At 39.5% G+C, this 13,617-nt stretch overlaps 1 long non-coding RNA gene across 1 annotated transcript in view; it reads right to left on the bottom strand.

Moving 5' to 3' along the window:
- The window catches only part of LOC121489009, a 521,107-nt gene that overhangs the window by 275,836 nt on the left and 231,654 nt on the right, over positions 1-13,617 (bottom strand). The window contains exon 2 of the long non-coding RNA XR_005987234.1: positions 10,631-10,782. This is a non-coding gene — a long non-coding RNA (uncharacterized LOC121489009). The remainder of the gene's footprint in view (positions 1-10,630; positions 10,783-13,617) is intronic.

Here is a 13,617-nt window from a genome sequence, read left to right as displayed (position 1 = left end):
TTAAAAAAATGTAAGTAATTCAATTACATTTTCTGTACAGGATATTAAAATGTGAGAATAGTAACTTAAATTCAATTTTATTTCTCCTTTAAAATCCTTACACTTGATTTTTTTTCTTTGTAACGGAGCATTTTTTTGAGCAACTGACTTCTTTATTTTGAATATAACTCATGTCACACATAGACTATCTACCATGTCTTCCCACAAAGGGAAAAAAATCAATGAAAATAGCATGAAGAGCCCCAGTAAGCCTGTTTTTGATGAATTATGTCCTTAAAGATATACCCGTATGTGGCTCAAAATGTATTGATCAGTAACAACTGTTTCTGTAATATCAATAATGCACTATTCTCTTGAACTTCCCCTGAAGTGACAGGGTTTAATCGAGAGAGCCCTAAACAATAAATTGACTACCAAGAAGGAGACAGAATAATGAAATTGACTCAAACTTCTAAAATAAATAATAATTCTAAACTCGAGGAAAACATATTGATGTCTCTGTTTGCTCTGCCTTTTTTTGACTTGTATTTTTCATAATAAGCTGCTTACCAACAGGATTATTACTTCACCAAGTTTAAGCTCCTATAGAGCCCACTGACATTTACTTTCCTATATGCTATTCAATATTAAGAAATTAAAAATGAATAGAAATCATTTTGAAATGCCATGATCACTATTTTAAAATCATCTTCTATTATAAAATGCAAACTGTGAATAAACTCCCGATTAGGTTTAACTCATTTTCTCTGGGTGTGTTCTGTTTTATCCCAATTAAGGTCATGAGGAACTCAGATACTTCTAAAGACTTTGTTTTGAGAAAGAATATCCCTGTATTAATGTTGTCTATTAGTTGGGAAAGCATTTTTCTACTAAATGTTCAAACCACAAATAAATTACCCCAGGGCAAGAGCTGAGCTATAGAGAGCTCATACCCTTTCTTTTCAAAATGCATCCACCAGTCTATGGACAATTCTGAATTAAATTTCTAAATTATTCAGAGAATGTTGTCTTGCAATTAAAATCTTTTAATCTACTCTGTAGACTTAGAAGTCCCTACTATATCATTCTTTCAAAATATTTCCTAAAATATTTTTAACAGAAAATTTGTATAGTCTGTTTTACACATTTAAACCCCATAAAAACAAATTTAAAATTAAATTATGGATTAGAAATCCATAATTTCCATAATCATATCTATAACCTTCATTTGTCAATATAATTATTTGGTAATGCAAACTCTCAGCACAAGCACTGCCTATCTGTTCTATCCGCTAGCTCCCCTTTCAGTGTCTTGCTCATAAGTTTATTATGACAGGAGTTTTGTTCTATTAGCTTAGAATCCTGACTCCTGCTTTGTCAGTCTAAAAATTTTGAACGAAAATGACAAATTTTGACAAAATTTGTTCTAGCAGTCCTGCTGCATTTTCTAAGACTCCATAAATCATTTGTTCATTCTTTGGTTTTAAGCCCTTAGCTGCCTTATCTATGTTATGTCAACATCAGAACAAATTGGCTAAGAACTTGCAATGAATAGGTTAATGGTCCAAGGCTCTCTAGACAATCCAAGGATAAATCAAGAGTTCATACGTCAGTGATCAGATTACTGGCTTTGGCATCTGACAGGATTCAGATTCCAGCTCTGTCACTTAATAGCTGTGCTTTCTACTAAGTCAATCTTCTTTAGTATCATGTTTTTTTTAAGTATGAAAATTGGGACTACAGTTAGTGAATGATGATTAAATGAGATAGGCCATAAGGAGTGGTCCTAAAATCTTTCAGCAGAGAAATGCTCAGTGAATGCTGCTGCCCTTCCCCTTGTCATCATAATATAGGAACAGTGGTTGAACAACTCATGTTTATCTGATTTCTATTGCTAAGAATGCGTGTTCTACAATCTCGTACACTTGATTCTCTTGTCAGGACAACCTTGTCACTAATACGAAAAATTAAGTTGAATCCACTACTTTCAGAAATGTAAGTTTTTTTTTCCCCCTCCATTAACTTTGTAAAAAATTGCAATGAGCATATATTGAAAGACTAAGCTAATTACACCTCTTTGCAGCTGATGCTTTGTTCCATTAGATTAGAAACAATATCATCAATATGTAAGCAACCGATATTGTTTATTATTTAAAAAAAAACATTGAAGTTTTGTTCACATCATTGCTTTCCTGTTGGGCATATGGCATCTTAAAAAGTGACTCATTTAAATAAAAACCCAATTATTATACCTTGAAATACTACTAGGTCTTTTAGATATGTTTCTGTAGAATTTAATGTTTTACATACCTTTGAAGAATGCTACTCAAACATTTTTCTATCATATTTGAAATATTGCTAGATTAAGACCCCTGCTCAGCAGGCATGATGGGAGGAATGTTAGAATTTTCAAAATTCCTAAGATTATTATAACTCATAATTTTCTATTCTCCTAGTTGGTTGCACCAGAAAACAGTGCTTAAAATGATGAAGAAAATAATATTCGCTTTCCTCACTCAATCCAATTAACAGGCTGCCTGTCTCTTGCACCCACCTGCTTTCTCTGCCTGGTACTACTTCTAGAAGAAAAATAAATAACATATCTTTTAGCAACCTATCATAAGTTCTCTTTTGTACCATTTTAAATGAAAACATTATTTAGATAAGATTACCTGTTCACTATATACAGCTTGATGATAGAACATATTTTGGGACTTTCTTCAGAGAGTTAGAACAAATTATTTTAAGATTTGTGTGGAATCAGAAAAGACCCCGAATAGCCAGGGGAATTTTAAAAAAGAAAACCATAGCTGGGGGCATCACAATGCCAGATTTCAGGTTGTACTACAAAGCTGTGGTCATCAAGACAGTGTGGTCCTGGCACAAAAACAGACTCATAGATCCATGGAACAGAATAGAGAACCCAGAAGTGGACCCTGAACTTTATGGTCAACTAATATTTGATAAAGGAGGAAAGACTATCCATTGGAAGAAAGACAGTCTCTTCAATAAATGGTGTTGGGAAAATTGGACATCCACATGCAGAAGAATGAAACTGGACCACTCTCTTTCACCATACACAAAGATAAACTCAAAATGGATGAGAGATCTAAATGTGAGACAAGAGTCCATCAAAATCCTAGAGGAGAACACAGGCAACACCCTTTTTGAACTTGGCCACAGTAATTTCTTGCAAGATACATCCACAAAGGCAAAAGAAACAAAAGCAAAAATGAACTATTGGGACTTCATCAAGACAAGAAGCTTTTGCACAGCAAAGGATACAGTCAACAAAACTAAAAGACAACCTACAGAATGGGAGAAGATATTTGCAAATGACATATCAGATAAAGGGCTAGTTTCCAAAATCTCTAAAGAACTTATTAAACTCAACACCAACGAAACAAACAATCCAATCATGAAATGGGCAAAGAGAAATCTCACAGAGGAAGACATGGACATGGCCAACATGCACATGAGAAAATGCTCCGCATCACTTGCCATCAGGGAAATACAAATCAAAACCACAATGAGATACCACCTCACACCAGTGAGAATGGGGAAAATTAACAAGGCGGGAAACCACAAATGTTGGAGAGGATGCGGAGAAAAGGGAACCGTCTTACACTGTTGGTGGGAATGTGAACTGGTGCAGCCACTCTGGAAAACTGTGTGGAGGTTCCTCAAAGAGTTAAAAATAGACCTGCCCTACGACCCAGCAGTTGCAGTGTTGGGGATTTTTTTTTTTTTAAAGAATTTTTTATTTTATTTATGATAGTCACAGAGAGAGAGAGAGAGAGGCAGAGACACAGGCAGAGGGAGGAGAAGCAGGCTCCATGCACCGGGAGCCCGACGTGGGATTCGATCCCGGGTCTCCAGGATCGCGCCCTGTGCCAAAGGCAGGCGCCAAACCGCTGCGCCACCCAGGGATCCCTCAGTGTTGGGGATTTACCCCAAAGACTCCGATGCAATGAAACGCCGGGACACCTGCTCCCCGATGTTTCTATCAGCAATGGCCACAATAGCCAAACTGTGGAAGGAGCCTCGGTGTCCATCGAAAGATGAATGGATAAAGAAGCTGTGGTTTATGTATACAATGGAATATTCCTCAGCCATTAGAAACCACAAATACCCACCATTTGCTTCAGCATGGATGGAACTGGAGGGTATTATGCTGAGTGAAGTAAGTCAATCGGAGAAGGACAAACAGTGTATGTTCTCATTCATTTGGGGAATATAAATAATAGTGAAAGGGAATATAAGGGAAGGGAGAAGAAATGTTGGGAAATATCAGGAAGGGAGACAGAACATAAAGACTCCTAACTCTGGGAAACGAACTAGGGGTGGTGGAAGGGGAGGAGGGCGGGGGGTTGGGAGGCAATGGGTGACGGGCACTGAGGGGGACACTTGACGGGATGAGCACTGGGTGTTTTTCTGTATGTTGGTAAATTGAACACCAATAAAATTAATTTATTTAAGAAAAAGGACATATTTTGGGCTGGAAGAAATAGAAATTTGGGGCTTGAACCAGTTTAAGATGAATGTGCTAGTCAGGTGTAGAGTAACAGGTACTTTTGGGGGTATTTCAGAATGGGTAATGTCATGGAGGCAGGAGAGAGCACAGAAAAGTCGAAGAAGCCTTTTTAAATTATTTGTGCTTAAATATTAGCAAAATGGGATACATGACAGCTGATGATAATAATAATAATAATGTCATTGGTATCTACTTATTAAATACTTTGTGACAAGTAATGCTAGCTGGATTCATATGCATTACTTCACCCATCTTCACAATCCTGCATTGGCACTTCTTGTTCTTCTTCTTATTATTACTATTATTATTTTAAGGATTTATTTATTCATTTCAGAGGGAGAGAGAGAGAGAGAGAGAGAGAGAGAGAGAGCATGAGTGTGAGGAGTAGAGAGAGAGAGATTCATGAGAAGCCCAACACAGGGCCCAGTTCCCTTGACCCTGAGAACATGACCTAGGCTAAAACCAAGAGACCGACAGTTAACTAACTGCATGACCCAGACCCTCCGGCACTTATTTTTTATTCTCGTTTCACACATGAAGAATTGTAGTACAGAGATGTTAATTAGCACACCTACAATCACCAGCTAGAAAGCAATAAGGTGGCAGAGCCACCTTTCAAATCCAGGATTCCCTGATCACTGTGCCAAAGAGTCTCCTGTGCAATTCTAAGATTTAGAACATTCCTTTGTTGGCCAAGGGGAGTTAGTAAAGGACCTGGGCATCGTAACATACTGAGGCATGATTGTGGGATTAGTGGTGTAGGTGTTTGTACTGAAGACCATTCTTTCCTCTCAAACCACATAACACAGACAGACCTTATGGAATAAGGATGGGTTGGCACTATTTACGGAAGATGAATGTTCTGCTCTTTGCCCCACGGCATTTGCCTGGCATCATCCCTTCATTGTCTTGAGGGAAAACTATTCTTGGAGTCCGTACTTACTTACCTAGTCACACCTCCCTTAATCTCTTCTCTCTGCTGTGACAGCTAAAGTTCTAGATAAATTTCTTCATTGGTTTAAGATTTGGGCAACTGAGTGGCTCAGTGGTTGAGTGTCTGCCTTTGGCTCAGGGTATGATCCCAGAGTCCCAGGATCAAGTCCCACATCGGGCTCCCTGCATGGAGCCTGCTTCTCTCTCTGCCTGTGTCTATGCCTCTGTCTCTCATGAATAAATAAATAAAATCCTTAAAAAAAAAGATTTGGGCAACTGGCTCTCCCCATCCTGATCACTGCCATCACTGGATGGCATGATCTGATGACCTCTGAGTCTCTTGATATTCGTGTTTTCGGTGACCTTTTATCCATTCCACTTCACCCACCCACTCTCAGTGTAACAGAATAGGCTATCTATACCTGGAACTCTACTTTAAAATGTTAAATAAAATATCCTTTTGTCTCAGCACAAGCTTCTATCCCTCTGCCCTATTGGCTCAATCATTTATGTGACTCCATCAGTATCATTACACCTGGTTTTCTGGTCTTTGTTTCATTTCTTATGCTGGTCAGTATCAATGGCCACACAAATTATTCTTTTAACACCATCTTGCAATCTCATGCTGTTTGTTCTTTCCACACTGGAAAATTTCATCCTGGATTAATGCCACTCTGTGAGTTTTCCTGCTGGAGGGCTGGAGAAAATCATGCAGTCCTATGAAAAGTCATAGTCACCAACCTCAACCTCTCAGCAATGCTGAGCTATTCCACTGCATTTCTCAAGCCATTATTCTTCTCCATTCAGTATAATGACTATTTTAAACCCTCCTTACTCTCCTCTACCCCATCTCCTCTACCCCATGACTCTATCGTTGCTCATTTTTTTTAACCATAATCATCGCTTCCTACAGCAAATACCTGACCCTCCCATCATCAAATCAATAAAATTTTTAGCATTAGCATCCAACCTTTCCTCTTTATCTTGTGATATAATGTGAGAGATAGTCTTTTTCCTTTAAAGACATCTACTCTGGATTGCTGCACCCCATCTCTGCCAATTTTCTCCAGAATTTTGTGCTATCATTAAAAAAAACTCCTCTGTTCATTTCACATCTTTCCCTCTATGCATTCCTATTTATGTTCTCAACTTCATAGCCAAATTTGAAAAGACTTTTCTGCACTTGTTGATCTTATATCTTCCTCTATCATCCATTCGACAACATTCTTTCATTTGGATTTTGAGCCAATGCTCCATCAAAGCTCTGTTGCTAAAGCTCCTAATGATATTCTTGTTGTTTAGTTCAATGAGATACTTCATAATTCTCCTCTTACTGACCTTTTAGCACTTTGTTAAAACACTCTCTTCTTCCCTTGGTTCCTATCACAATCACACTTTCTATGTTTTCCCCACCCTTCTATTTCTTCTCAGTCTCCTTTCTCCATTGTTCCTTCTCTACCAATGATTAAAGTTTAGAGACCTTCACATTCCTTGTGCTCAGGATTTTTTTTTTTTTTAATTTCTCTATGACCTCTCTCCAAACAATCTCATTTTCCATCATGACTTCAGTTACCTTGTAAGAGTCAATGACTCCAAATTTAAACCTTTGTCCAGATTTCTGAGCTCCAGGACCACAGATATTCTATCCATTTAGATATTTTGTAGCCACTTCAAACCAAACATAACAAAAATTAAGAAGACCATCATGTTTCTCCAATCGGAAACAGGTGAGTCATTTTGGCTCTTCTCTTCTCATCTCTAACCCATCTGACGCATTCTCTTTTAAAACCAGGTGTGAAATCCATGTACTTGTCTCCATCTTCTACCAGACTCTTATTCCTTCACCATTTTTCACCCTAAACTGGTGTAAAATCTGCCAAATCGGTCTTCCCATGTCTTTTCCTTTCTAGGTCCATTCTATTCTCAAAACATGAATCAGAATGATGATTTTTTTCTTTTTTTCAGAGATAGCAAGAGAATGAGTTGGGGGAGAAGGGGGCTCAGGGAGAAGGAAAAGCAGGATCTTAAGCAGGTTCTACATCCAGTGCAGAGCTCGATGCAGGACTCAATCCCATGACCTTGAGATCATGATCTAAGCTGAAATCAAGAGGCAGATGCTTCACCACCTGAACCACCTGGGTGCCCCCAGAGTGATGATTTTTAATAAAAATCTTCCCTCATCACTCTCCTGCCTAAGTTTCCCAGTGGTTTCTCCTTGCACTTAGAAGAAAGGTAAAATTTCTTGAAAAGGGTCTACAAGGACCTGTGTCACCTTCCTGCACTCATTGCAGTGGTATGATCTGTACTGTCCTCTCTGCTTTCTATGCTCCAAACACAGTAGACTCCTTTCAGTTCAACAAACATGCCAGGTCTTAAGAATTCTGTATCTGTTCTTTCTGCTACGCACATCACATTGTTCTTTCTTACATTGATACCTTAGGCTTCAAGTCTACTCTATTGGCAAATCCCCAGAGTGCCCCCTCTTCCCTTCCATGACAATGGTAGCTCTGCCAGTTACATGTAAACTGAGACATATTTTTATGCTTTACTTTGTATATCACACGGAAAACCTTGTAATGATAACACAGCGTAGGTGTGAGTTTCATGATCCCCAACACCTTGCAACAAAGTTCCTGGCACATAAATATTTGTGAAGTGGAAGAATGTTGCTTACATTAAACTTCTTTAACTAAAGACTAAAATTACTTTCCTTAAGTGTTTCTTCTGTTGTCATTATTCAGATTAATTGTAGCCTATAACTGAAAATTATTGCAGTGGCAAATCCAAAGTGAGATTTTCATTCACCTTGGTGACACCACATATTATGGAATCATTAGGGCTCGAATAATGCATCCAGGCCTACAAATGAGGATTCAAGAGGTTCACTTGGGTGTTTTTTATGCTTTCCGCTGAAGAATGTTGTCAAAACATAAACGTAAATGGAAATGATAGCAGGAGAATATGAGACACCAGTGTCATTTGAACAAGTTAGGCCACATTCTGAACTGGATGCTGAAGCTCCCAGATGAGCAAAGCAATTCTGAATGGCAACACACCTCTCTTTTTCCCACAGCAAATTCCCATGATCCCAAAGACAATAAAATCATTAGGGGGAAAAGGAGCAAATGCTTTTTTTCTCCTTAAAATATTCTTCTTTCTAGTATGAAAGCAGTTGTAGCCCTTCAAAACTTGTTTTATTTCTGCAAAATTGCTCTGAAAGTGTTTGCAATGAATATTACCCAGGTAACTAACTCCAAAAATGCTATCATAAAAAATAGAACCCATCATATTTATGACTTATAGTACTTATAAAGAATGCACATTTAACTATAAATGATGCTGTAGTGATATCATCAGATGGAACACCGTTTGGATATTCACAACTTTCAAGGGCTTAAAGAATGCCTGTGTTAAATGATTATATATATATATATGTATATATATATATATATATATATTCCCATTAAAGTAATATCAGTAAGTAAATGAGGATATCATTTAAATACAGCATTTTCCCTACATATTAATTAGTAGCTCAATGAACAATGTGACTTAAAAATATGCAGAATGACATAAGTGACAGGTTTTTTCATACATTTTCATAAAATGTATTCAACAAAAAATGTACCATCTCACTTTGCTCTGAAAGGAAAATGTTTCTTAATTTTAATTTCTGCAAAACTTAATGATGAGTTCTGTCAATGAAAGAAGGTAAAGACTTTGATTTTATGGTTAAAATACCAAATAAAATGAACCCCTTCATTAATTACATATGTTTTCTGACTTTTAATTCTACTGTTATTGAAATATAATTTTCCTATAATTTTATTACTAATTTTTATCCTCCTTCCTTCTTCAAATAATTAGATTACTCAAATTACTCATCTCCAAAGTAAAATCTATCCCATGTTGACAGACAGGAGTCCCATGTCAGGAAGATTTCTCTCAGCATGTAATTAGTTCAGTTCAACCCACCAGCAATATTGGAAAATGATATATAGCCTATATCCTAATGACAGCAGAAAACTTGCACTGTCTTTATTTGCCAAAGCATCCGTGCTCTTAATTTCATGAGGGTATTTTTAGTTTCTAGTAAGTTGGGAAAGGTAATAGGTGACAAAGTAAGAAAATAAAGTGTAAAAATATGGTGTAGAACTCTTGCTATATATAATACCTAGAAAATGTATAGAAAAGTACATTTGCATTCCAATAACACCTGTGACATTTAGACATTCTATAGAATTCCTGCTCTCAATCTTTGCCTGCATCATATGCCAGTCTGAGCTCTCTTTGAATATAGTCAGAGACCATAAAATAGTGGAGCACTCAGAGGATATACGGTGCAACAAGTAGTAAATTTCTATGCTTATTTGCTTTTTTAATTCTTGTTTATAAAGTGAATAATAAAATTATAGTTGTGGTGTTTAGAAAAAAAAACTTGGCAATTTGAAATTAAAATCTTTGAAAGGGACCATAACACCACCCAGAAAAAGGAAAACAAAAAGTGTAGCCTTATAATAGTTTTGCTCTACGATATATTCAACCGCACGCCCAACAATACTCTCACACTAAAAATTAGATTTATGTATTTCTTATGAAGTAAACTGGCTTTATGTAGATGCACAGGATCTGCTCATTAACATGGAAAATAAACTTGATTTCCATTTAACAATCTCACTAGCATACAACAGATTCTCATTCACATAGTTCACTACACACTTGTTATAGATTTTTTTCTGGCAACATTTATCTTTCCTGTTTTATGAACCAAAGCTATTTTATGTTTTCTACCTCTTCTCTATAAAATTCTCATAAATAATTACTGGATTTCAAAGGTTCCTGGCAGCTGGACACTTGATAATAGCTATTTCTAACTGATGTTGAAAGAAATGCGATGTTGAGATTAAAGACTTACAAAATAGCCTGATTTCTTTCTTTCTGCTTGTGGGTTGGCATGTGTGGCATTGCACGCTTATGCACAAAGCAAAAGCGAGATGTCATTTATTTACAGAGGTATTCTGGCTATAGGCAGGGTGCAAAAAAAGTGTAAAAAGAAGAGGTAGATGTTTGGCAGTTCCTTAGAAGTTATGTCTCAAAGAATGACAGGGCTGACTGGAAAATCAGAAAACGAGTTTCTCCAGGAGACAGGGCTATCAAAGCACCTGGCCTCACATGGGCACTCACCGTTGTCTGTAGTCCCAGGAAGCTGTTTCTGACCTTCAGGTGAGCCAGCTGCCAGCAAACTCAGGCCTAGGCACCCTGGTTCTGCCTACGTGGAGAAGGATGGCCACCAAGCCTTCTCAGGAAGCAACAGCTCTCAGAAAACAACTCTTGGCCTGGAGAGAGAAGGACATTCCTCAGACAGAGACCAACTAATCACTATGATTGCACATGAATAATCTACATACATAAATTCGATTTTTATTGGTAACTCTGATGTTCAAATATTTACAATTCTGTGAGTTTTAAAGTTTCTTTTTTTCTGGAAAAGAGAAATAAATGGTTAAATTTGATATGATTGTGCATTTGTAGGTATACAGTATTCGCTTAAGATATAAATAAAACTCTAAAAGCATATGGATGCCTATAGTTAAGTAGCAGGCTCATCAAGATTCTGGTTCTGATGTTCTTGCCAATGGATTTAATTTTCTTAGGATATTCAAGTTACAGTATTCAAGTCTGATGTCATCAAGTGTTGGGTATATATAGCCTGTCCATCTTATGATAGCACAGCAAAGCATTTTGGGAGGGGAGGGGCAGGGAGAGTCTTGGGCTTGATCTGTGAAGATAATATCATTTGAACACTATAGTTCTTACATACTCATTTCAAAGATATTTTGTGATGATCTTAAACCATCACGGCCCTTTTAGTATTTCCTAGAAATTAAATATATTTTAAGATTCCGTGTCTATCAATTATCTATTCTACAAATGCTGGATAATACTTACACAGAGTAGTAATGAATGACCCCTGCCCTCATGGCACCTAGATTCCAGGGGAGGAAACCAAACCAACAAAAAGACTGCAAAATAATAGCACAGTGAGTTACACTAGAAGGAAGTGAACAGAGGATTATAATTCAGGAATGGAGAGAGGGTTGGTATTTAGATAAGATGGTCAAGAAGACTGACTGAGCCGGAGACAGTCAAATCAGGACTGAAAGGTGAGAAGAGGCCAGCCAAGGGAATCTAATGGGACTAGCATTCCAGGCAGAGGATGCCAGTGAAAGATTTTACTGTAGTACAGCACAGCATAACTAAAAATGGAAAAAGGCCCTGTAGTTGGAGTATGTCGATGTATATTACGGTAGTTCACACAAATGAGATTGAAGAGGTAAATGACACCATCTTCACAGATCAAACCCAAGACGCTCCCTGCCCCTCCCCTCTCAAAATGCTTTGCTGTGCCATATGATGTTAGCATGTAATAAGAAACCTAGATCTGGTATATAGCATTTCCCAAGTGCATGGCTATACTCGGGAAATAAACACAAAGTCAAAGCTTTTCACACACACACAAAAGTATTCATTGAATATTATCGAATGCTTATAGCATTAGATACATCATCCAAAGATCTACCAAGTGGCCACGTAGAAATCAGGTCAATAGCAGCATGCCATTTGAAGGACTGGTATCCAGCACATGGGGCCACCAGAACCTCAATTTTCAAACTATTCAAAGAGTTGAGAAATCAAACTCTTCGTGTGATTTTTTTTTTCCCGAGCCAGATTTACTGGTAACCATAACTGTGATGGTGGTAAGAGCAATGAAGGCAGCGGCTGCGGTGCCAGCAGCATTTGACAGCCTCAAGGTAGGACACAAAAACATGATTCTTAAAATGTCATAAGATAATAGGGTTTGGTGACTGGCAATGTAGTTTGCAGATGAGTTTTTAGCAAGTACATTTGCCAAAGTTTGTTTTCTCTGCTTATAATCGATCGCATATCCTCTTGTAAATCTTCTAACAGGAAGAATATAACAGCAAACAGAGTTTCTGAAAACAAATATGTAATCTGAAACTCATTGAGCAAGTGAAATGAAGTAGGAAAGGGCTGCATTTGTCCAGGGAGAGCGTGGATCTGCAGCTGTCCCAGCTCCTCAGACGCTGGGCTTCCTAGAGCCACTGGCAGGGTCGGGTTGGGTCCGTCTTTGTACCAGACCCGCCCTGGTCATAATGAAATCCTGGACGGACGTAGGCAGGAGGATTTGCCGCAGATACTGAACAAACTAAAACCAGGCTGGACGCTGCCCCAGAGTTCAGGAACTTATCAAAGGACCCACGATACATGCTGGCGAGGAACTCCTTGGAAGAGGAGCCACACAGATGTACTCGGCACTTCTCAATTTCTGGGTTTTGGTAGAATTTGGTGTATGCCACGTAGAAAGGGGAAAGGTAAGTCACACCTCAGGACAGTCTTGAAGGTCTGGGAGTGTAACTCTAAACATGTGCCCAAGTGATGTCCAAGTAAATTATGCATCTAGGTATTGGCCTGGGGAGGAGGAGGCGAGAGCGCGGGAGCAGGGTCCTCAGGCCACCTGCCCCTGGTTCACCTGGGTCACTTGCAAGGCCCCGGGCCCGGGGGATGCGGAGCCGCTCGGGACCAGCGGACAGGACAGACCACAGGAGGGGGGCGGGGGCAGGAGCAGGGTCCTCAGGCCACCTGCGCGGGCTCACCCGGGTCTCTCTCCGGGCACCCTGAACACCTGCGGATTGGAGCTGCGACGTCCCGAGAGAAGAGCTGGCAGGCGGCAGAGGCGCGCGGCGGCCCGAGCAGGCGGGAGGGCGGGGGGAGGGCAACCCTCGCTCCCGGGGGGAGGGGGCGCACCGGGGGCATGGGCGGGGGGGCGCCCTGCGGGTGTGCGGACCCCGGAGCACCTCGGCCGCGGGGGCGGGGGGCCGCGTCCTCAGGTAGAGACACCTGCGGCGCTGCAGGACCCGCCCCGGGAGAGCGGGTGGCGGAGCGGCCGCGCTGCAAGGTGGGACTGAGCCAATATAATGCACGGCTAGAGGGTTGGTTTATTTTTTTTAAAGATTGCATTTATTCATTCATGAGAGAGAGAGAGAGAGAGTGAGAGAGAGACAAGCAGAGGGAGAAGCAGGCTCCATGCAGGGAGCCCGACGTGGGACTCGATCCCGGGACTCCAGGGTCACGCCCTGGGCTGAAGGCAG

This window comes from Vulpes lagopus, chromosome 4, assembly GCF_018345385.1.
Source record: "Vulpes lagopus strain Blue_001 chromosome 4, ASM1834538v1, whole genome shotgun sequence".
Taxonomy (NCBI): Eukaryota; Metazoa; Chordata; class Mammalia; order Carnivora; family Canidae; genus Vulpes; species Vulpes lagopus.
Note: the sequence above shows the minus strand (reverse complement) of the source record. Positions and strands in the feature narration are given on the sequence as shown.